The sequence below is a fragment of the Crotalus tigris genome, unplaced genomic scaffold (genome assembly GCF_016545835.1).
Source record: "Crotalus tigris isolate CLP2741 ecotype Arizona unplaced genomic scaffold, ASM1654583v1 scf7180000024359.8030256, whole genome shotgun sequence".
In the NCBI taxonomy this organism is placed as follows: Eukaryota; Metazoa; Chordata; class Lepidosauria; order Squamata; family Viperidae; genus Crotalus; species Crotalus tigris.
Genome location: NW_024100528.1, coordinates 2904471 through 2929960, shown reverse-complemented (window position 1 = coordinate 2929960; position 25490 = coordinate 2904471). Strand labels below are relative to the sequence as shown.

Sequence of the window (25490 nt, the reverse complement as noted above, 5' to 3'; positions counted from 1 at the left end):
AGCTTCCTTTCTCTCTACATGTCCACAGATCAAGCGGGTTGGCAGCTGTTCCTCATTGGACATATACCTGTTGCTGATCGTCAGTGTGAACTGACAGCAGCCATGCCTCCCTTCTCTTGAGTGGGTGGCTGACTATCTGGTCGATCACATCATCCGATTTGTGATGGACCTAGGACTGCATACTTTTCCAATCCAGGCTCTCTGGGCATTGCTGGAGACCCTAGTCCCTATGTCTGATGGCCCCAGTTCTGGGTCTTCCTTCTCCTCCAAGTCAGCAACCAATGATGCCATCACACAAGCAGAGTCAATGGAGACAGAAGCATTAAAATCACAAGTTTTGGTCATGTAATGTCTTCCTTAATGGCCACAAATGATTTACGTATTGATTGCAGCTGAAAAGAGTTCATAATCTGTCATAGTTACCTGAGGTCCCATTTAACTACTGTGTCATTTAGTGATGAAGTTGTCAATTCCAACTATGGTCATTAAGCAAGAACTATTATTTTAATTTCATAATGAAATCTTTAGAATGAAAGCAATCTTTAAAGGTAAAGTTAAAATTCTATCAAACATTGTAGCCATTTTATAAACTGCAGATTCTGAAGATATAATACCCTTAACAATGCAATGGAAAAGGTACTAAAACACTGATAATTTCAGTCTGCGTAAGAACAAAATTTATATTTATATTTAGTTTGTAGAGACACATATTAGAATTTAGATTTCTGTAGCACTGAGACTATTTACTCAATTTGTAGATAGGTTATCATATGAAGAATAGTCTGTCTGTAAGGGAAAAACATGTTAGATTTGGGAAAGAAAGCTGAGGGAACATTAATGCTGTTAAAGTACAAGTGTAATGAATGGTTTCTGTGACTATGAATATTTGAAACAATATTTTAAAATTAATATTTATACTATTATCAAGTGGCAGGTTGGATTTTTCATGTGAATGTTCTACATGTTCTTGGGTTATTTTATCTATAGTTGACTTGAGGTGTTAGCCCTTCATGGCAGGAGAGTCCAGGAAACCTACTTCCAGAATTTCCCAGCCAGATGAAGTTGCTAGGCTGAGAATCAGTGATACAGGTTATAGTAACCGAATCTTTAAAAGTTTTCAGTGAGAAATGTGTGTAATTTCACTCAGTTTGTCACCATGCATAGAGCAGTCAGGAGAATAGGTTAAAGTAGCATTTGGCTGCTACCATTTACTTGGTTGAGTCAACTATCAGTATGAATTCTTTTGGGTCCACATCTAAGGTCCATACCTGCCTACCATAGAGGTAAATATCTTCTGTGATATTCTTAATCCTGAAGATAAAGTTCAGTAAAAGTTAAGAACGTCATATATTGAGATTCCCTAGTATGTATGCATCAACAACACACACAGACACAGACACACACACACACACACACACAGAGAGAGAGAGAGAGAGAGAGAGAGAGAGAGAGAGAGACAGAGAGAGAGAGAGAGAGAGAGAGAATCTAAAAAAATGCTGCAAATCCTGAAAATTTTGGAGAAATGTTGCTATTCAGTGCCAGAAATATATAACTAAACACTCCACTATTATCAAAGTATTTGTTTATCAGTTTATGGTAAGATTTTGGTTGAAGTTTATATATGGAGTTTTTTAATTCATTAAGTGAATTGGTTTTTAATGAAGCTAAACTGAATAGATGTGGAAAAAAATCTGGAAAAATATAAGGAATAGAAGCTTTGTTTTATTTGTTTTCTGTTTCTGATCTCAACAGTATTCCCTGGCAGGACATTTTGAACTTTTGTCAGTAAGCATGAACATTTGCAGTTTACAATAAACTGAACTAAAATGGATTTTTTTAAAAAAATGTACCAAGTTCTCAAGGACTGTATTTTGCACTGCTTGCAATAAACAAATTGTCCAAATGTGATCTCAGCTAATGTTATATTATTCTGACTCAAATGCTTGGTCCATTTTGCCGAACTATCTTGTAGAGGAGACAGCATTTGGAATCCAGTGAATAAAATGTAATCTACTGCACTTGGGTTGCTGCAATGATTAGGAACTAAATAAAACTAAAACTAAATAACTTGTCTTAATAAACAGTTTACACTGTTTATTTTGAAAAATTAAAAATAATTTAATGATTTTTTTAAAGGCATATTAACAAATCCTTAGTTCTTAAGGCTTTTATGTTCCTTAAATATACAGAATCAATGTAGAATATTTATTTAAATAGACTATTGCCAATTTTTCCCTATTTGACATTTTCTCAAATGGTTGTCTCCTTCATAACTAGAAATTATGTTTCTTTTTTTCCTAGAGTACACTTCAAATGTATAAGCTGTTTTTATTGCAGCTGTAATTAAGACAACATTTTCATTACGAGGGTTTTTTTATACATTCTGCAAGTATAACATTTTAGCTGAATTTTTCATGCATGTTCTTATAGAAAGTCTGAAAAAATAAATCTATGAGAACTAGACATTTCAGTGTTTGTATGTATGTATGTTTGTATGTATGTATCTTTGGTTATTCGGGTTTTCTCCCGTGTCAAATTGGAAGTGTCTTGGTGACGTTTCGACGAAGTCTCATTCGCCATCTTCAGCTGGTGTTTTCAGCTTCATGCTTCTAGGAGCAATGTGTGATCGTAGCTGTTTCTTCCTTTTAACTGCCAGTGGGGGTATGAACTGATTGGATGAGAGCTTGGCTGTGTTCTGATTGGATGGAGGTGTGTTCTGATTGGTTAGGAGCTTGGCTGTGCTCTGATTGGATGGGAGGTTGGCTGTGCTCTGATTGGTTGGGGGAGTGTTCTGTTTGGGTGGGGGCTTTGTTGTGCTCAGGTTAATCTGAGTTGCAGGGGGGTGTGAGATGGTGAGCATTGCTATTGTTTGGCTTTGCGTTCGTGGTCGTGCCTCATCTTTATGGTGGGTGTCAGTTTGCTTCATGTATGGATTGGAGGGGTTTAAAGTGGCTAATGATGCAGCTGTGGTGTGGCTTCTGGTTTGTGGTTGTGCCTCATCATCAGTGTGGGTTTGGGTTTGCTTTTTGCGTGGACGTGTGGTGGTGATATCCTCTGTGGCTTTCGTGAGTGTGGGTCTTGTGTCATTCTTTGTGTTAGGGACTCGTTTGTCAATAAGGGCAGGTTTCCAAATGGTTGATAGGCAGGAGGTATCATCTCGTTTGTTCATTCTGTGTGGGCATTTTTCTATCTCGATGGCTTCTCTCATTATTCTGTTATTAAAGTGTTCAGTTTTGGCGATAGTTCTGGTCTATTTAAAGTCATTTTCATATCCTGTGGTTTTAAGGTGTTCGACCAGGGAAGAAGTTGGTTCCTCTTTTTTGACTGAGTTCTTATATTCTTCAATGCGTGCACTTATTCTTCTGTTGGTTTGTCCGATATATGTGGTGGGACAAGCAGTGCATGGGATTTCGTATACTTATTGACGAACGAGTCCCTAATACAAAGAATGACACCAGACCCACACTCACGAAAGCCACATAGGATGTCACCACCACATGTCCATGCAAAAAGCAAACCCAAACCCACACCGATGATGAGGCACAACCACAAACCAGAAGCCACACCACAGCTGCATCATTAGCCACATTAAACCCCTCCAATCCATACATGAAGCAAACTGACACCCACCATGAAGATGAGGCACGACCATGAACGCAAAGCCAAACAATAGCAATGCTCACCATCTCACTCATCCCCCTGCAACTCAGATTAACCTGAGCACAATAAAGCCCCCACCCAAACAGAACACTCCCCAATCAGAGCACAGCCAACCCCCCATCCAATCAGAGCACAGCCAAGCTCCTAACCAATCAGAACACACCTCCATCCAATCAGAACATAGCCAAGCTCTCATCCAATCAGTTCATACTCCCACTGGCAGTTAAAAGGAAGAACAGCTACGATCACACATTGCTCCTAGAAGCATGAAGCCGAAAACACCAGCCTGAAGATGACGAATGAGACTTCATCGAAACGTTGCCAAGACACTTCCAATTTGACATGGAAGAAAACCCGAATAACCAAAGACCTACATACAAACACCCGCGAAAACCTCAGAAAACATATATGTATGTCACCGGTCCACTCAATGGTCCTAATTGATTAAACTGTGTATTGGCTGTTTTCTTGATGTTATTTGGGGCTGCTGCTCCATTGCTTACTTCCATTCTTCCACTCTCCCCATTTATGTGTATGCTATTATCTATCCCCCCACCGCAGGCTCCTAAAGCCCACGTATTCCTTCCCCCCCTTTTTTGGCCATTTGTTTCCTCCGTATGTATCCAGTCATTTCCTCTCGCCCTGTTGGGCTGTGGGTTTGATGTTCTTTCCTCATCTTTTCCTTCTGTCATCCTTCTCATGTCTCCATAGCCATATCCTGCACCTATATCACCTCTTATGGTCCCTACCCCCTCTTCTTCCTCTTTGGTGTTCATTTCATTTTGTGTATTTGATCCTGCCCCCCTGTTGCTATCACTCATCTCCACCTTATCGGGTCCTGGGCTTGTCGTTCTTTCTTCCTTCCCCTTTTTTTAGACGTCCTTCTCGTGTCTCTGTGATTGTGCTGCAGCTGCCAAAAAGGCCAACACAGTGCTAGGCTGCATTAACAGAGGGATAGAATCAAGATCACGTGAAGTATTAATACCACTCTTTAATGCCTTGGTAAGGCCACACTTGGAATACTGCATCCAGTTTTGGTCACCACGATGTAAAAAAGATGTTGAGACTCTAGAAAGAGTACAGAGAAGAGCAACAAAGATGATTAGGGGACTGGAGGCTAAAACATATAAGGAATGGTTGCTAGAATTGTGTATGTCTAGTTTAACGAAGAGAAGGACAAGGGGGGACATGATAGCAGTATTCCAATATCTCAGGGGCTGCCATAAAGAAGAGGGAATTAAGCTATTCTCCAAAGCACCTGAAGGCAGGACAAGAAGCAACGGGTGGAAACTAATCAAGGAGAGAAGCAACCTAGAACTAAGGAGAAACTTCCTGACAGTGAGAACAATTAATCAGTGGAACAGCCTGCCTCCAGAAGCAGTAAATGCTCCAACACTGGAAGTTTTTAAGAAGAGACTGGACAGCCATTTGTCCGAAATGGTGTAGGGTTTCCTGCCCGAGCAGGGGGTTGGACTAGATGACCTCCAAGGTCCCTTCCAACTTTACTATTATTATTATTATTGCCCGCAGGGTTGGTTGCTGGAGTGACCGTTCATTCCTCTCCCCTTTTTTTGGCATTTGTTGTATGTATGTTGTTGCGATCCTCGCATTGTATGCGGCATTCCGGGTTATCCTCTCCCTTCGGTCGCAATCGTGTTTTTACTGTGGGGCTGTCAACACGCCCCCAGGGTGTATGTACACAGTCAAAAAGAGCACGAGAGCTGTTAAACAGGGGAGCGGAATCCAACACAGCAGGAGGTCCCCCGGATTCCTCAGGACACCCAGGGAGTACAATAACACCCCCCAATGAAAGAGCAAAGGTAAGAACACACCAGCCAAAAGCCCCTAAGTCAGATACCCGAGTATGCTCAACGAATGACATCAACAAGACCTGCATGTGCGCAGAAAAAAGCAAAGCGCAGAAACAGCACAGCAGCGCCAAACGGACAACATTTTTTAGTATCTGCACATCAAATTGATTTATTGATAATAAATATCTATAAAAACTAATGCTTTTGGAATTGTTTACTTTTAAAAGATTTAACCACTTTTTCTGGTATCTCAGATGTCTTAGAAGTGAAAAGGCTGCTGGTACAAACAATGTTGTAGCTGTTAATATTGCCATTGGATTACATCTGATAGATGATAACACAGTATCTATTAAAATCATTTTTATCATCTATCAATTGGTCCAAAATCAATATCTCAGCTTCCATCTAATTTTTCCAAATCTCCATCTTTTCCCCAATGTTTAAAGTTGGGTTTCCCCATAAGATCTATTTAACATGGAATTTTTTTTTTCAGTTAGAAATTATATAGAAAATTATAAGTTTTTGACTGACACAATTTCCAGAGATACAAGAGTTTTAGAATATTTAGATCCTAATACTACCCATCCTGCCAAGAAGGCTATATGTATATACTCCAAGATTGTCTAAATTGGAAAATTAGTACCAATTGTTGGCTTCAGCACTTAATACCTGGCCATATTAGTGTAAGCATGATGTTATAGCTCCAGATTCAGAAAACTGAAACCTCCATCACTGGTATCTGTAAAAAATATTCTTGGAAACTCAATAAAACATTAAACAATACATTTATTTTCTGAAAATATTTTCCAGGTACATGGATTGGAATTGCTCTCAGAACATAAATTAATCTGGTTGTAGTAGTCATTTTGAAAGCTTTCATCTTTCTCCATAGGGTAAGGTTTAATGACTCCCATCTACTGATATTTGAAAAAAACCTCTTTATATAGTGGTACCTCAGTATTCATTGTTAATTGGTTCTGGGAGGTGTAATGAGTACCAAAAATAATGAGTACCAAACAATTTTTCCCATAAGGAATAATATAATGAGTAACAGGACAACCACACAGAAAAGTTCTAGCTTGTGCATTGAATACCAAACAAACGATGAATACTGGAATAAAACTTTCATGTAAAAATACATTGAATACCAAATTCAATGAGTTTTAAAGCAGTTGAGCACCAAGATATATTGAAAGAAAGTCTATTATCTACAAATAAAACTCACTCTACTTACCAAGTAACATAGACGGGAGTGTAATATAAGTGTACTACACAGTTTATGTTATAAAAGGGATATTAGAAGAATATCTGGACAGTGAAGAAGAAGCACTGGAGGTACGTACTATACCACGAGAGCTTAGTGAATCGTGGAGAGACCAAACTGGCCTACAAGATCAAATAAAGAATAGAAAAGAGACATGGCAAGGCAAAGTAATACATGCCTACTACATTTTTAAAAATAGGCAAGACAGATAACAACAAGACCTGGCAATGACCACCAGCAGAAAAAGTTTAAGAAAGAAACAGGAGGCTTTCAGTGTGATATCACAGTGGAACGGGTGCAGGAAAACAGGGCTCAGTCTTTCACGTTCAATTTTGACCTGCTGGGGACCCTGGAAAGGGTTGAAAGTTGCTCTGTAGGGGTGACAAGCAAGGAAGGGACCCTCATTGATTGCGGGAGGATGGCAGGGATCTGAGGAAACCCTCCAAACCGGTGGGTGAAAGATTGGCTACATTCATATAGCCAATCAGAAGCTGCTGACAACGGAAGACAATAAGCACTAACAAGCAATCTTTCAGCAACGTGAATGAAACTGGATGAGATTCTATCCTCTCTTTATGACTTTAAGACTTCTTCCTGAAAAAATTGCCCAAAGCATCCTCCCCAATGAGAGAGGGAAGGGGAATTTCCACCTTATTCCCTCAGGAAAAGAAAAGTGGTGAACTAATTACTTGAGGGAAACAGAGAAAATTACAAAATTAATTTGGAATTAATACACATATATGGCTTTGAAATTTGGGGACTAAAAGTGCTTTTGAGATTTAAAAAAAAAATATTTGAAAAGCTTATAATATAAATTCAGATTAAAAAAGCTGGAAAACGGTGCTAATGACATCTAGTGGCGAGTTATAACACTACAATTTGTTATGCCTAAAGGAAACTTGGCTAAAGCCCAGATTTAGATAAGACTTTTGCTGACCTTGGAAACTTTCACTTTTGAAAACTGCAGCTGGGGAAAGGGAAAAAAAACTTTTGGGCTGCTTATCGGTATGGCAGAGACAATGAACTACTTGAAACTGGCCTACCTGAACTACGGATATAAATATTAACTTTCAGAGCTGTGTTATGGAACTATTTCCCTGCAGGAGAAACACACATCATTGCTTGAGATAATGGAATATTTTGGATTACAAATATTTGATTGATGAACAATTTTTATTATAAAGACCACTTACAAAAAATGAAATGGATGTCCTATACTCAGCTTCAAATGGTAAAAAAAAACATCTCTAAAACCTATCCCAAAGTTTTCAGTTTGATATACCACCAAGAAAATATGGATGAAGATCAAAAAGAAATTCTCTCCATTTTGAAATCAATACAAGAGACTATTGCTTTAGCTCATGATGAGATTAGAAATAGCACAAAGGAGATAAATGAATAATTTTCTAATCTAAATTTACAAACCAGAACATGACTATAAAGAAGGAACTAGCAACCTAGAAAATAGAAGGAAAACTAGAGGAAGCAGATCCAAAAATGTAGGACCTAAAGGAAGGAACTAACCAACAGATTCAGACAACTGAAGAACTAGAAGATGAAGCAATAATATTAGAAATGAAAAAAACATCTCACCAATCAAGAATTCAGAACACATTTTAGGAAAAGGAAGAAAAACTGATTGAATGAAAGATAGAGCTGTTAGGAGAACTGTGGGGAATTGGAGAAGGAGGGAAGCTGTTTAATGAGTATCAAAGGGTTCATTCTTCTAAAAATACTTTAATCAAATGGTATTTCTTACTTGATGATTCCAATGCATTGACTTGGAAAGTTAGTTGGCAAAGGAAAAAAGCTAGAGCAAGACTGAAGAAAATAGAGGTTTTGATCCATTAGATGGGATATTATATTATTAACTAGATGTTTGAATATGGTGGAGAATAGATAATTGCTAGAAATAGAAGTATTATCATAACTAGAAATATAAGATTTGTAATTAGAATATTAGATTTTGGTATGAGAAGGGAAACAGGAAAATGCTAAGAAGTTTGAATAAGGGAAGCTTTTAGTTACCCAAATATAACTTACTTTGAATTATAAACAATAGAGACATTTTGAACACTGATAGGAAATCAAAAATTTTTTAAAAGCGAAAACAAAATACTGATTGAACATATGGATATTAAGTGCAAATGCAATTAAGATATGTTTTAGTTAAAAAGTTATCTAAAACTGACATTATTGATATTATGAGAAAAATGTAACAAGGATGTTGATATTAAATTGTATATTTAGTAATACCAATAAGAATTGTATTTGCCTAGCGTAGGAAAACAGGTACTACCAGAAGAAGAGAGAAAACATTTGATGGTGTAATATTGGATCTAGACTGAAGAAGCTAATATATACCACTGAATTGCTAGTGGACCCAGACAACACATTGCCTATTAAGTATTTGACTGTAAAACTAGAAAATTAATAAAATATTTATAAAAAAGAAAGAAACAGAGAAGTTAAGTTGTATGCTTTTCTTCATAAGACCAAATACATACAAAGCCAGAATTGAGAAGACAGCAATAGACAGCAAATACTGCCTCTGCAAATAAGCTGAAGAAACAGTAGACAACAAAGTTAGCTGCTGCAAGAATATTACATAGACTGGCTACAAATAAGAGCATGTCAAAGTGATAACAATAGCACATTAGAAGATTTGCAAGAAATATCATTTGCCTACAAACCAAAAACTGCTGGGACCACAAAATAGACAAAATCCTTTGGGACTTCAGAATTCAAGCAGATGAGTGCCTGTCACATAACACTCCAGATTAACAATTGTGAATAAGACAGACAAAAATGTCTGGATAGTGGATTTTGCAGTATCTGGAAACAGCTGAATAGAAGAGAACGAACTGAAGAAAAGTAAAGAACATGTAAAGACCTGCAAATAGAAATAGAACTACTGTGGCAAAAGAAAACAGAGATAGCACCAATAGCAATAGGTGCCTTGAGTGGAATGCTAAAATATCTGGAGCACCACTTGAACACCATTGGCTTTGACAAAATCACCATCAGTCAATTGCAAAAGGCAACTTTATTTGGAACAGCTTATATCCTGTGAGGATGCCTTTAACATCATCAAACAACATCATCTTGAGAAGGACTTGATAGGATAAAAATGCCAGATCCAATTTAAACATCTGGCTGACTGTGTAACAAACCGTAATATATTTTTAAGAAAAGAAATATTTCACTTCCTAAGCGGGATAGCACTATGACTTTGTCTCTTTGCTTATTAAGTGAAAAAATACAGAATAGCTTCAGACTTACTAATTGAAACAAATATACTATGTATAAATATAAATGTTAGAGTTGGCAATATGCCCAGAGTTTTTATCATGAAGTTAACCATAATAAAAACAAGGAGGAATACAAAAAAAGGAAAAGAAATGTAGAGTCTTAAAAAATAAGTCTTTTCTGTGCACCCTTGGGCAGTCAAATTCAAACAGACTTCAAGGAATGAAGCACAATCAGGCATGTTCATTACCATATTTCAAACATAGGATAAAGGCCTCTGTATTGGAAAGATTTCAAATCTGTGAATCAAAATGTATGAAAGTTTGAAGCCATATTGATCTGGTAAGACACCTTGCTTTTATGAAAAGTCTTCTCTTTTCAGAGACTTCTTTAGTAAAATCAAGATAAATTGGTAACTTGCTTCAGCTAGAATCCCAGTTCAATTTCATCTCTTGTGGAGAACACTTGAATTCCAAAAATGGAATTGGAACTAGTGCCTTTTCATTAAATGAATTTTAATCACATGATCAATCTTGACTGGAAAATCTGGTCCTACAGGGAAAAGCTTTCTAAAAAAAATTCTCCATAAATTCAGCAAGGTTTGATTGACTTGGAAAGTTTTCAATGCCAATCACACATAGTTTTTTCGCACGTAAGTATGACTCTAAGTAAGTAATTCGTTTATTCAAAATATTATGACTGGCTTGAGTGGGCAACCAATCAATCCTCATAGCAAGTCATTTTTTCTTGCATTTGTTTTAAATCACATTTAAGCTCTGCCAGATCTTTTACCTGAGCCAGGATCTCTTTTAACAAATTAGAAGTATCCTCTTCCATCATCTTTCTCAGCTTGGCAGACAGTGACACAGCTGGAATTAAGCTAGCTGTTGAACATTTGGGTTTAGTTTGCCATTCCAGTAGCTCATTAAAAACAAAATAATATGTAATGAAAAGTTTTATTTGCACAATAATCGCAATTCTTGTTTACATATTCTGATAATTCAGAACTTTAATCAGGGAAAGATGTGCACTCACAATGCTATCCCAAAGAAAAAGTGAGTGCAGTCCACAGGATAGGAACAGATAATCAAAACATTTCCTTAATTTGCTTTGTCTTTGAATGTTAATGTCTCTTTGCGGAAGGAGTTTTCTGTTTGTTGTAAAAGACCAATTGGTTTCCTTCCTTTTTAAGAGAACATCATTGGATAACTTTTGTATTGTCTTGAACCTTCCCTTTTTTCAGGGAGTTCAGTCTGGATTACAGTACTGTGATGGCATTGTCTTTGTTTATAGATGACCTTTGGAGGATATGGGATGGGATGGTATATATTTGGCAGCTTCTGATGCCATTAATCATGGTATCATGATTAATGTGCCCAATTCTTTGGTGGTTTTCTTTTCTCTTTAGTCTATGCCAGCCAGTATTGAGGGAGCAGAGATGTTCCTCTTATGTTGAATGCCTCTGGGTTCTCTTCCCTGCATCTGCAAAATTGTCATATTAACTCCTGACAGCAACAGAGTTGGTGCAGTTTGATGGTTCTGCTGGACTTGTGACTCCTAGCCAAGGAGTAGGTGGCAGCTATGGCTAGGACTCTTTGCACAAATTTATCTTGTGCATCAATTGTACCCATTCCTGGACTAGGAGACCTTGGTCATGGTCCTTCATGCTATAGAAACATCTCCTTTGGACTACTGCAATGAACTCACTATAGACAGAGTTGCTATTGAAAACCAGTAGAAACTTTAACTGATTGAGAATGCAATGATGCATGCAATTTGAAATGTCTCCTACTTTGCCCATGTTATATTGATGCTGGCATATCTCCCAATTTCTTTACAAGTAGAATTCAAGATGCTGGCTATCACCTTTAAAGGCCTGTATAGCACAGGGCCAGTTTATTTGCAGGGCCATCTCTTGTGAGGCATGCCCTTTATCAGTTGTTGTGGTAGGATCTAGGAAACAAACATTTCCTATAATTGCTTCTACCCAGTGCAACAGCCTCCCTTCAAGACCTGGGCCTTCTTTCAGGCATTCGGGCAAGATGGGAGATGACCCCAGCATTTGTTTTTTTCTTGAGAGAATAATGTTATGATACTGGTGATACATTAGCATTTTAATCTTGTGATTTTATTATTTTGTGTTTGTTAACTGTGTTTGTTTCAAGTAATATAAGCAGCCATATGGTTTTTTCATTTTATTTTTACAGGAAAAATATTTGACTGTATTTGTTATTCCACTGGGTATTTTAGATGGCTCAAAGTTTTAGTCATGCACTCTGGGATCCTTTATTATTTGATTATAGTGTTAGTTTTTAACCAAGTCTGTTCAAGAAATAGGCAGAATAATTAATAGGTAGTAAAGTGCTTCCTCAACATAACTTCACATTAAGTTAATAATCCTTCCAGAGGGATTATTCGCTAACGTCAGATGTATATAAAAGCATACATTTTAACTAACTGCAACCTTTATAACTATTTCGAATAACTGTATTGATACTGACCTAGTGTGCCTAATAATAATAATAATAATAATAATAATAATAATAATAATAGAGTTGGAAGGGACCTTGGAGATCTTCTAGTCCAACCCGCGGCTCAGGCATGAAACCCTATACTATTTCAGACAAATGGTTGTCCAGTCTCTTCTTAAAAACTTCCAGTGTTGGAGCATTCACTATTTCAAAAAGCATTTCTACTAACTTTGTGTGTGTGTGTGTATTTCTAGTTCTACAAACATGATCAATTTCTCTTATATCTGCAAAGCACACTCTGATTGTTTATTTTCATTGCTGCAAACTAAAAATTATTTCCATTGATGGGAAGCAAATATGTCATGTATCACGTAAAATTTTGTCCAGATTTCTGTGACTTTTATACAACATCTACAGCACGAAATAATTGATAATATGGCACTGATCTAGCTTTTAACATTTAATTACATCTATTGGGCTAAAAGCTCTAAAAGTTGTTAGTATTTTAAATCTTTTCTACTTTTTGCAATTGATTTTTTTCTATTATTTTCCATCCTAATCAAAAAGACATTAACATGGACAGGAAATTAATCTAGCACTCTAGAGATTAATATTAATCTGATAATGCACTGTCCTCGTGATTTCGGGAATCCTTTTTCTTACAGTGCATTATGGCACTGAATTTATAAGCTGTTGAGATAAAGGTTCCTTTGCTTGAAAAATAGAGCTCAAATTTCTTTCCTTTTTTCCCCCCAAAGCAACATTTTTCAGTAATATTGCATATTTCAGTTTAACATGTTAAAATTTTTGAGTGATTTGTATTCCAGCTGTACAGTGATGAGGCACTAGAAAATTCTCTAATTGCAGTTTACAGAAGAATTAGAGTCTTTGAGTCCATCTGCCTGTATATGTTGGTGTAGGTGTTTACCTTGTTGCTCCAAAACTATAACTGTTTGAGTTCTGAAATTTCACTTTAATTAAGAAAAAGAAGGAAAAAAGGACTTATAGAAGATCATACCAATAGTTGAGACATGCTGTGTTTTTACACTCAGATTAAGCTAATTTATGTGTAATAATACACTTAGTTAATACAAGGTTAAATCCAGATGTCTTGGATTTGGAAGTCTCTATAGAATCAAGTTAGCTGCGATATTGTCCAAATGGAAGAATTAGGAATTGCAAATGTCAGGATCAAATGTTTTGGAATCAGAAGTCCATTGTAATTAACCAATCAATAGGAAATCCAAAAAAATAAAATTTAAACATTTACTGTTTATCTTTTTTACAAGATAAATTAAATTTACTGTTTATCTTTTTTACAAAGGTAGCATATGTACAATAGGAACTGCATGTAATTACAGTGAATTTAATGTTGGTAATGAAATATAAGAAAACTTTAACTAGAAAAAATTATGCAATCTAAAGAGATGTCATTATCTTCATGTTTTGTTTATAAACAAAACTATATCTTCAAATGATTGCAATAGATACATCGGGAAAAAATAGATTAGAAAAAAAAATTCTCCAGCAAACCAATCCTCATGCAAGCAACTCATACAGGTCTTCAATCTTTTGATCACTGCACACATTCAAATTTTATGCAGGTGGGCACCTATTAATAACCTGTTTGTAATAGTGCCATGACCAGTCACAAAACTTAATGTTTGAATCCCTGTCCTCCAGCCTAATACTGAATAGATATACAGAATGTGTCGTTTCTAGAAAAAAAATCACAGAATGACCCAGTCATAGTAATAGTGATAAGAATTGTGTCAACTTTGTGGCCATTTTCATCTGCATAATAGTACTTACTATGATTTTATAAGTAGTATAAAGATATTAATTTCAGCAACAACAGAAATGCAGTTCTAATACACAGGAATGCCTATGTTAAAATCTAGAGTTTCCAAGATATTTTACAGCATCTAATAATCACATAACTTTATAGTTGCCATGTGATCCACGAAAAATCATTTGGAGGAATAACATTCTGGTGAATTGATTTCAACAGCAAAAAATTATGTATACAAGTTTGCTTTTTTATCAGGATATACTTATTTGGCCAGCTTAAATTGAATACTGCTGAGATTGCAAAGGCAGTCATCCTATTTAAATGTCTTGTGAAAAAGCTATCCCAGAAAAACATTTGTGAATTAGGGCCCCACTATTAAATTGATTTTGATTTTAAAAGGATCTGTAAGTTCTAGATCTTTTGTATTCTGAGCCTTAGCAACAGAAAAAAATAGAAAATATTTTCCACAACATCCTGTGGAAAGCATTATTGGTGACTAACATAAACACAGAGATGCATTTGTTAGAATATGTATCCAGGGTGCTGATATTTTCTCCCTCTTCTCTCTCCTGCCCATATATAAAACTCTGCGTTTTTCATTCAGTAAATCTTCCCCTACTGTTTATGAAAGATAAAAAGAATCTAGGTTTTTGTGTAAGAAAAGGATTGATTAGTGTCATGTACATATGCTTTCACTTCTGTTTATGCAAGATAATAAGAGCATTAACATGGAGGTGGAATAATGGTGTTTATAATTCCATCACCACTGTTTATATAAGATAAAAACAGTGCTTTTAAAAAAGTAAAATAGTGAGAGAACATTTGCTGTTATGTACATACATTAATTTTTCCCTACTTCTGTTTATAAAGTATGAGGATGAAAAAGTTTAACAAGTTGAAGTGAAGTCAATACTGTTTATAACATGGCTCTTACTGTTTACCTAAGATAAATTAATTTAGAGTATGTAATTTCTGTCTCTTCAGAAAGGGGAATTGGGGTGACAGCATTTGGGGCTATATTGTGTACTTTTAGCAGCCTCAGAATTCTTTCCCTTATTAGGAGATATGCGAGATATATGCTAAATCACGCCAGGCTGAGTATGATATGACTTCTTAAAATAAGGGACATATTGAGATAACTTGCCAAGGAAACATGACTTTTAAATCTTGCGATGCTCAGATGTGTTGGGATAGAACTCTGTTCTTAGCAACTAATATGTCCCGTTCCTGTAATTGCTGGAATGATATGAATTGTAATCCTCTATTTCGGAAAAGCACTAGATTGAGAAAAGGACAGAAGAAACTAGCTTGCCACAGGGGTTTGAAAAAGATAGGGACAATTATGGGACAGCAAGGATAAAATCCAAAATGGCTGCAAAACAAAACAAATAAGAGAAAAATCACCCAAAATACTCCACAGTCCAGCATTGCTTCACAGGTACTATACTGTACATGTTCCATATTAAAAAAAATCCCTTTATTTGTTTTATTGACACAGATTGTGTTTAACATTAGTTCATTAAGTTTATTGAAGCATATATTCACAATACAGAAAACATATTCCTTTCGCAACATAAAGCTGAATGTAGGGGGACTGTTCTGTATACGTTGACAAAAACAATACAGTTCAACTGGTGGAAAGTAAATTTGTGTCTTCATTATTTTCCTTCCAAGATGTTATTGGGACACATGATAATTGAAACAGAAGGAAGGTTTGTATACAACTAAGTAGAAGTATTTTCCATAAACACTACCTACCAAGTTTGTCATATCAAGTAACTTACTAGCCACTTCTATAAGGGATGGGTCCAATGCCTAGCTTAATAGGAGACCAGATATCAAAGCTGTATTAACTTATCAAAACCAGGCATAAAAAATGTGCCATATATTTGCGCCTATGTCATATTTTTTAAAAAATAATAATTAGTATCAGAAATTAGAATAATCCCCAAATGAAAGATATGCATGTTTTTTTTCAGATTTAACTGTTAGCTACCATTTCAGTGTTGCATGGAAGCCATTCCTATTTCAATTAATGAATGGACATTATAGACTAGTTTTGTCTAGATTGTATTTATTTCTATTTATTTTAAAGCATTATTTTTTATTTAGCGTATGACAGGGGTTCCCAATCACTGGGCTGTGGCCCACTACCAGGCTATGGCCAGTTCAGAACCGGGCTGCAGAAAACATTGGGTGAGTGCACATTCGTGCGCAGTTCCCCTCACATGAGTGGCATGTACTGTACTTGCACTCGTGCATGAAGCTCCCCTTAGTGAGTGGTGGGCAGGCATACCCGCCGCTTGCACAAATAGAGCTGTGCATGTGCGTGTGCATGGCCACCACTCACATAGAACCATCCTCCCCCCCTGCAGCAGAAGGGTTGGGGATTCCTGGCATATGTCTTATCATACATGGACTAGCAATATATATTAACATTTCATCTAGATTGGTTTTAATTTAAGGCATTGTTTCTGCCTCTGGCTTTACCTACTCCTTAATTTAAACCAAATGATTGTCTGAGGCACTTTTATAATCTTGCTTTGAGATCCATCATGACTACATATCACTTATATGTTGATAGTGTTCTTTCTATATCTGGATTATTATATGTAATAGCATGTGAAAAACTTTTTTGAGAAATGGGTCAAAGAGATGGTCACTTGAGGACTGTTAGAAAAGAGAGGACAAAGCCTGCAGCTGCATAATGGTGGAGAAAGAGGTGCCATAGGGATCTTTTCTAACTTCTCAGACTGTAAAGTAGACAGGCTTGCATGATTGATGTCAGCCTTCACAGGTAAACCAGGAAGGAAATAAGACCAGATGAGTTAATTCTATTTTATTGTAAGGCTACATTAACAGAATCTTGCAAGTCTGAAAGTACAAATCTGAAAAGGTAGGAAAGGTTTCTTCTGAGCCTTTTTCTCTACCTTTTAATGCAGCTGCCAACTATGCCTTCTCTTATTTGACCATTCCTTAGGCAACATCTCTTCCCCTGTTTCTCAAGGTCTTGTCCACACATCAACTCATTATCATGCTTAGTTACTACTCTCTGATAGAAGGTACTAAAAGGTAAAATCTGTATTTATAACCTACAGTTTGTTTTAATATTTTTTGTGGGGAACATAGCAGTGAAACCAGAGAAGAATTATCACCAAATAATCAGCAGAGTTCTGATTTGAAGAAACATAGGATTATTTATATCAGTGTTTCTCAACCTTGACAATTTTAAGGCATGTGGACTTCAACTTCCAGAATTCCACAGCCAGCATTGCTGGCTATGGAATTCTGGGAGTTGAAGTCCATATGCCTTAAAATTGTCAATGTTGAGAAACACTGATTTATATGTACAATATCTTTAGTGTAAGCTTTAAAACAAAATAATCTTTCACAACTAAATTTGAAGGAAGTAACAAATAAGATAAAGTTAAAAGATAGCATAATTAGAGGTATTTTCATTTCTGGTCACATGTATCTTTGCAGTTACTGTAGATCTTAAAATAAAAACCCTGTAGGAATGGCAGATTTCAGAATTGGTGGGCATTTTATTAAGAATATAGTAAGAGTTGGAATTTGCCAGATTCCATTTATCTGGACAAAAATATATTTTTATGAACTATCCCAAGAAGATTGTCTTCATGCGCTGGCTGGAGAATTCTGGGAGTTGAAGTCCACACATCTTCAAGTTGCCAAGGTTGAGAAACACTGGTCTAAAGTGTCTTACACTTAGTATCTAAATTAATCATAGTGCTTTTTTCCCCTTGAGCAATGACAAAAGCCACTTTGCACTTTTATATATTATGTTAAAAAATTTTTTTGTCATGAGCAGGTTCTATAAAAGCTTTTTCTGTTCCATCATTTTGACAAGTGACTTCTACTAAATATGCCTGTTCATCACAGTTTTTTTTTAATTTTTTCAGTTCAAGAAAACAGCAAACATTTCTGAACTACTTAGAAGCAAACACCAGGGATTTTCATCTGCCTATAAGGTAAGTCATGTATGTAGTAAGAAAAAAAACCCAAGTCCATTTCCTATCATCTCTATTTTGAAAATTGTGAGTTATCTTTGGTTACTCAGTAAGCCTTGTCTCTATGATCCAGGAATCATCCTTTGGAAACTATAAAACAATTAACCTTAGTAACTTTGGATTTCTTAAATTCTTGGTCAAAAATATGCTACAAATTGCTTTTTAACTGTTTGTTTTCCTTGACTATTTTTTTGACTATTTAGTTTATGTATTTTAAAATATAAAGTGCTTCTGAAAAACTGTGCATTTTATAATATCTATTGTAGCAGATCCAGCTTTTCTTGAGCTGATAATGATTTTATTATATCCCCTTTTCCTGAATACGAAAAGGTCCATAAATGGAGAATAGATATACATTTTTAAACTTATGTATTGATCCAGTCTTTGCTTCTAATATGTTAATTACTTAATCTAATACATTTCTATTGCTTGATGAGAAAGTAGATTGACAATAGATAGTATTGTTACTTTGTTTTGTCCTAATGAGCAGCAGGCCTTAAGGCTTAGGTATTTTGAAATTTTTTAAATTATGTAAAGTATGGGAAAAGGACACAGAAGTTCTCTCTCATATAACACTAGCACCTAGAAATAAATAGAAAAATTCTTTGGGGGGAGATTTAGGATACTTTAAAAATGGTTCTTTGTAATATATTCAGGTAATTTATGTAAATTGCTTTCATAAAATCTGATGACACATACATAGGCTTTTTAAAGGGTAGACCAGCAACCATATTGGGCCAATGCTTGGAAGTTAAGAAAGGTAGGACAAATTAGTACTTAGATGAACATATAAACATCACTGCTGGACTAAACCAAGGCCTATCAAGTTTGTATTTTGTTTCTCAGCTTACTATTATCCCGACCCTGTTTATGGCATTATTGTTGCACTCTTCTCTCCTGAATGGCTTGGCTATCCATGAACAAATATCATCCTATCCCACATAGTATCTCTGAAATATTTACACCCTTTGAAATCAGATGCTGCCTAGTACCTATCAGTTCTTTCCCAGATGTCAGTTTAAATACTCATTTTTAATTAGACACCGTGTTTCCATTTTGGTTCAAGGCCAATTCTCTCATTCAGAGTTTGTGTTATACCAAAATGTTCTCCAGTGCCTAAAAAGAAATCGAACTCTACTTAACTATCATCTCAACCATTGACTTCATAATGAGTTCTGTCAGTCTGGCTAGCTCTCTACAGAGAATAGGTAACCTTTCTGAGAATTGCCTGACTGTAATCTGTTACCAAGAAAAATAGCTTCTAGGTTTGATCAAGTTTTTATTTGCCACCATGATTGGTATCAGCATTTATCACATTTATTACTTCCTCCTGATTGCAATCTAGTAGTTTATCTAGATACCTCATAATTTCTGTAACATTTACACTAATCCATCTGTCTAAAACCTCTGTCAACTAGCTAGTTTCTTGATCAAGGAGTCAGTTGAAATTATAAGCACCTTCTTTTCAGACTGTATGGTCAACACACAAACAGGCAATTTAGACAGATAAGCCTCCTTAAATGCTACTAATCGTTCCAAAAGCTTGTCAGCTATCTTAGCAAATTTCATTATTCCTGTAGGCCCTTCTATTTGATGCTGCTTTCCCAAGGCAATCAGGGAATACCAAATCTGTATGCTAGATTTGGAAACTAAAAAAAAAAAAAAAAAAAAGACAGGCAAACTATTTTCATAATGTTTTTTTTTTTTTTTTTTTTAGAAAACAGCATAGTCTTGACCTTGTAGTCACTAGAAAAAATAGCTCATTTCAAGGATTTTATCTTTTTAAACAAGGCTTGGAATCAACAAATGACAGGAAGGATGCCATCATCTATTTTAAGAGATTTGTTTGTTTGTAGAGGACTTTTTTGTAGGTTTAATATTCACTAAAAAGCAGCAATTAAGTGGCACCACATCCCCTAAGTAATAGTCCTGTAACAAAAGACCAGAATGATGAAATGCTTCATGTACTTCATGAAGTCACAACAAAAGAGCTGTTATGAACTCACATTGCAACATTGTAAATGACACAGTGCTTTCCAGTGTCTCAACAACTATTTATCAGTGCCATCCATATACTTCAGTATTGATAGGGCTCTTTATTTCTAATAGTCATGTTGCCTATAAGCAATCCCAGGATCAAAGGCAGGGTCTCCATATTTAGTGAATGCTGGCCCTTATGTTTCCATAAAAAATCCATTTATGTAGACATTTTATCATGTTATCATGTTATTTAGACCATAATTCATAAATCAATCCCAAATCTGAATAATAAGGTTTATTAAAATTGGTAGGATCATCATGGTAATTCCAAAACATTGCTGGGGGGGGGAAGGGAAGTTGAACAGCAAACAGATCACTGAAGACTGATATATGTCCATGTAAAACAGTCTATTGCTGTATTATATGGGTAATCTTATTGTGTCTTTAAACCCAATTGAAATTTCAATTCGAAACCAGAGCAATTAGAGCAGTGGTTCTGAACCTTTTTAATGCCGTGACCCCCAACCGGTCTTAAATCGAGGACTACTCAACCGCTCGTAAGTCGAGGACTACTCAGCTGGTGCAGCACCGTTTGCAGAATGGGACTTTTGGCAGGCTCAGCAGGGCAGAGACAGCCTGGACAATTCCTATTGGTTTTTGAAAGCCAATAGAATTAGACTCTATTCAAGAGAGTCTATTGTATTGGCTTTCAAAAGCCAATAGAATAAAAGGGAGTAGCACAGCTAAGGAAAAGGGGGAAAATGGTGGACTGCGTTGTTTGGCGACCCCCGTGAAATGGTCATTCGACCCCAAATGGGGTCCCGACCCACAGGTTGAGAACCATTGAATTAGAGAGTTATAATAGCTTTCAGATATTTCAAGAAGAACCCATTCCTCTACCCCCTCTTAAAAAAATTAAGAAACTGGCTAAAAGGGTCCTTGATCATATATCTTTTTTTTTTTACATTCACTAGAAATAGGTGTGAAATCTAACATATTTGCTGAACAATGTACCCAAACAGTAACTGAATTTCTTCTGTTTTTAATGTGCATTTGTTCAAAATAATTTGCTTTGGTGGCTTCTCAATATATTAATTTCTTAATATTAGACTATTTTATACTGCTGCTTTACCCTTTGGTGCTTCCTTGAGTACTTCATAGCAGGTCAAAGGCTACAGCATCTGTTGAGAGTAGATTTATCTGATGTGAGGGCCAGTTAGTTGCTAAGCAACTTTTCGATTTAGCAGCATTGAATGCAAAGCAGTTACTTTTTAATGCAAATAAGTATAAGGAGTGATAGGCGGTTGGCTGCTGCTGATGACACATACACAAATGAGTATCACACATAGTAGAAATGATTTTCAATTCCTGCATCACAAATCACATATTCACATTTGTGGTGAGTGTTCTGAATAAAGGAGCTGGCTTATGTGATAAAACATACTACAGTGTATTATAATTGAGGAAACATATAATATAGCTTGTCTGATTTTACTTGGAACTTATACTTCTCTATCCTTGAAACAATTTCTCTTTGAGAAGGATGTGAATAAAGAGTCGTATCTCTAGGTATATCTGTTAGATTAATCAGGTCTGAGGCTGTGAATGTTTATAACTCCTGATTCAGAAATAAGAGTGCTACAGAGTTTTATTTTCAGATATTTTTAATGCTTTCTAATGGAACGTGTGTAGTATAAGTGGGGGGGTTATGTAATATTACTTGCAAGGGAACTTGAAAAATAATAAATAGAAAATTCTTACTCCTAAAAATTAAGCTTTTGCAAGAAAAAGATCCAGCGTGGTGCCACTATTTAGCCAGATAAACAAATATCTACAAAAATAATTGGGAAAGTTTTCTCTGTCAGTACAACATAGCAGGATTTTTTTTTTACATCAGAAATACTTAATTTCAAATAAATATATGTTTTTTTAATAAATAGCTATGGGAAAATGTAGATTCTTTATAAAAGAAAACTAGTATGAGGTGAAAAGTGAGTGAAGGTTATTTATGCAGCATTTACTTTTCACAGATATAACAGCTTATTGATTGGAAGAACAAAGTCCTAGTTAGCCTTGCTTTTCAGCTTAGGTTCAGTTTATTTCCCTTTTTAAAACCAATATAAAAGATTATTGTACATAGGCCATTATCTTCACTGGCTAATGAAGTGTGTGTGTGTGTGTGTGTGTGTGTGTGTGTGTGTGTTTCCTATTCTGTAATGCCACAGAAATGTCCTTCTAGATTCTGATCACTGTAATAACTAATTTCAAGGAGTCATTAGTGAGGATTCAAACAATATCCTATAATGAGTATGTTGTGAAAAAATTGACATAGTTTATTTCTGTGATTCATATTCATATGGAAATAATGGCTTGTAAAATAACATTGACATTTTTCTTGTATTCATTGCAAGCACTGTTAATATTTTGCCTAACAAATCTTGGATAGACCTCTTAAAATATTTTAATCTGCATACAGTTCATCTACAAAATTGGGAACCCAGGTTGTTGCATAGTAACTCTGGCATACTGAAAACTGTGTTTAGGCTCGCTTAAGGCTTGTATTAGCAGACATCATATTATGGGATCTGATGAGTGCATTAGAGGCTACTCAGTTGGGCCCAATAACAATGTCTGCTATTTCAACTCTTCCCAGCAGCAACCCAAAGACATTCCAGTGGCTGCCTTGATTTTATCCATTATTCCTATTAGTTGTTACCTTCTGCTAAGCATGGTAATTTATTATGTTCCTTATCCACTTTTAGAATAGAATAGAATAGAATAGAATAGAATAGAATAGAATAGAATAGAATCTGGAAGGTATCATGGAGGTCATCTAGTCCAGCCTCCTGCTAAAGTAGGAGGACCTATACCATATCAGACAAGTGACTGACTAGCCCAGACATGTCAAACTCGTGACATCATGTGATGTCATGCAACATATCAGGACAGTTTTGCCATTGCAAACTCATTTTGTTGGATAGGGCCCATTGTTCAAGTTGTCAAGATCTTTTTGAATCCTGAGTTTGTCTTCTGGGGTGTTGACTACTCCTGCCAGTTTGGTGTCATCTGAAAATTTGAAGAGTTCCCCTTCAATTTCCTCATCTAAGTTATTGATGAAGATATTGAAGAGTACTGGGCCTAAGATGGAACCTTTTGGATAGTTTTGTTCTTCTTGAAATCTCTGTGTACTCCTTGTAATTACCTCTATGCTGATAAATGCCTATCTTCTTCATTTTTTGTTCTTTACCAAAACTGAGGTTTTAATAGCTAAATGTTTAAAAAAATATGACTTTTATTATTCTTACCTTTGATATATAGAAATATGCACATGTTTGTTATTAGCATATTACCTAGGAATATATGTCATAAGTGAACTATCTTTATCGATAACCCTCAATTTAGGATTGTAATGGAGCCTGGAATTTCTGCTTAAGTCATGACAGTCATAAATCAAGGCACCCACTGACTGGCCTGATTTTACTATCTTTTATTGCAGCATTTACAAAACAAATACAGTGATTATAAGCAAGTCCATTCATTCCCATGGACCTTTTGGGCTGGAAACTAACCTAAAGATTTTAAATAAAGGTTTGGTTAGTTACTATTGAAAATTGAATAGTAAATCATAGTCACATGATGATGGAACACTGCAGCTGTCTATAAAAGTTGGCTGTCAAGTGCACAAAATGTGATTATGTGACCATGGGGGATGGTCTTGTGCCTTTTGAGGAAGGATCAATTGTAAATTGGAATGGTTGCTAAATGACCAGTCATTAAGTGAAGACTACCTCTCTCTGTTTTTTTGTGGGGTTTTTTGAAAATATTTTATTGGTTTTTTAATTTTTAAGAAAAAGTACTCAGGACACACCGTGGTGTTTGGGTAATCAGACATTCCAAAGTAAAAACATAAACAAACAACTCAACTCAATACATTCACTGTCTCCTCTCTATTTCCCTCAAATAACATAATACGTTTAAAATATTCCATTTCTAAATTAAATTTCTATTACTACTAAACCTGTTTTAAAACTTTATCAGTTTACAATTACCAAAATCAAATTTAACTTTAAATCAACAAGTTATCAATTCAGGTATCCCTTCCAGATATATTCTAGTTCTTGATTTCTCTCATCCCTCCTTTTATCACCTATCTCATTTATTTCTTCTTCCATTACACAATAGCTATCTTGTTAAAAAATAATGTTAAACCTTAATTCAGTTAAATTCATTAGAGAAACTTCAAATTTCATCCAATTGATTGTCATACCTTATCACATCTATGTTATTGTACAAAAAAATCATCTAAGTTAAAACACTCCATTAATTATTAAAACCATCCCAATCTAAAAAATCAACATTTTTTTCAATTCCAATACATAATTTTCATCAAAATAAATCTGTTATTCCAAAAAGTATTCGTAATCTATTTAAAATATATTTTCTAAAAATCACCCTCATATATATATATATATGTTTATATTTTTTCTTGCTTCTAACTCTAAATCATAATCCTCAAAACAAACCATAAATCAAACATCGCCTTTAAATCCATTACACTATTTTAAATTTCTCTTTTCAGTCTAATTCTGGCTTTTTTCCTGTGCCAAGCATAGGGACGCTTCCCTTTCCATAGGGACGCTTTCCTTTCAGCTAGTAGATCTGTCTTTGTTGGTTGCAGTAGCCTTTGAAATAATAGCAATCCCATCCTCTGCATTAGATGTCTATTTCTCTCCTACTTGAAGGGTCGTTTCTTTGTAGTTTGAAGTCTCAGTCTTTGCTTCTTCAGTTCCTCTAAGTTGCAGATGGAAGGTTTGTAAACTAGAATAAGTTCCTCTTTTATCTCTGTTAATTCCTCTTCTAGTATGTTTTGATTTATACCATAGTCAGATGTAGCATGGACATCCATTTGAACATTTGAAGTAAAATTTCTGGATCTTAGTTCTGTAGTAAACTTTTTCATGGTAGCACATATTTCTGCAGTAGTCTCATAGATCTTTTTCAATATAGGTGTACAGTTCAATTGTGACTGAGGTTTCTCCATTTTGATAGTGATTAAAAAGAGTCTCTTTTTTATTTTCTTCTTTTTTTGTGGAGGCTATATTTGATATAATTTAAGCAATATCCACCCCCACAGTTCCCACAGCTGCCCAGTTTATCTTTTCTCTTCAAAAGTGTTTTGAAGGTCAGATCTGTTCCATCTTCACACCAAGTAACCAGACATTGCAGTTTTAAATT

At 35.5% G+C, this 25490-nt stretch overlaps 1 protein-coding gene across 19 annotated transcripts in view; it reads left to right on the top strand.

The window, feature by feature from the left end:
- The window catches only part of ZBTB20 (zinc finger and BTB domain containing 20), a 553524-nt gene that overhangs the window by 384772 nt on the left and 143262 nt on the right, over positions 1 to 25490 (top strand). For all 19 annotated transcript variants that reach the window (XM_039327284.1, XM_039327286.1, XM_039327278.1 and 16 more), the window contains one exon: positions 18168 to 18236. The gene's annotated coding sequence lies outside the window, so the exon portion shown is untranslated. The remainder of the gene's footprint in view (positions 1 to 18167; positions 18237 to 25490) is intronic.